The sequence below is a fragment of the Rhipicephalus sanguineus genome, chromosome 2 (assembly GCF_013339695.2).
Source record: "Rhipicephalus sanguineus isolate Rsan-2018 chromosome 2, BIME_Rsan_1.4, whole genome shotgun sequence".
NCBI lineage: Eukaryota > Metazoa > Arthropoda > Arachnida > Ixodida > Ixodidae > Rhipicephalus > Rhipicephalus sanguineus.
In genome coordinates, this window is record NC_051177.1 from 148,238,298 (window position 1) to 148,238,979 (window position 682).

General features: G+C 45.3%; 1 non-coding gene across 1 annotated transcript; it reads right to left on the bottom strand.

Annotated features, from left to right (window-relative positions):
* Positions 1-312: 312 nt before the first annotated feature.
* Positions 313-399, bottom strand: Trnastop-uca (transfer RNA opal suppressor (anticodon UCA)). The gene has a single exon. It is a non-coding gene; the product is annotated as a tRNA-Sec (tRNA).
* Between the last annotated feature and the right edge of the window lie 283 nt (positions 400-682).

Sequence of the window (682 nt, forward strand, 5' to 3'; positions counted from 1 at the left end):
CATATGGGGGCTTCGCTGCATTAGTGCTGCCCAAAGGGGCCTGCCTAACTTCAGATGCTTTTGGGCAACTGAAGCAATGTTCAGTGTTCTTCAACACAGTGTGATGTTAACTGACATAAGCTCACGACACCGGAATTTCTGAGAAACGAGCTCTTTAACGCTGTCGCGTTAATAGTATTGTTTAAAGCACATTTACCAGACAAGGGCACAATAACAACCGTTGGACAAAAAAAGTTTATTCAACTCAACTCAACCAGAAAGCACAAAGGCAAAAGTGCGCATGCTAACACAAATTAAAAAAAAACGAAAAGCCGCCCAGAAGGTGGAATCGAACCACTCTGGCGTCAACCAGCTACGGGTTTGAAGCCCGCACCCCGGACCACCAAGGCTCATCTGGGCAAATAAAAGCCGTCGCGATCGTCTATTTATAGACGCACTATCGAGGGGTGCATTGATGCAGTGATCATCCACCTTTAAGACCAAGCCGGTGCTAATGGCCACCGTAACGTTGCAATTTGAAGAGCTGATGTAACTTGTAGATGTCCTCAGAATATGTTCTTATATCTGCGCGATGATCTAGACCAAAAGGATTCTATTTCCCTTGAATAACTCGCAACTGAAATTTCACTTGCAGTGATGACAGCGACCCCTACCGTTATAAAACCGAACCGACGAAACATGA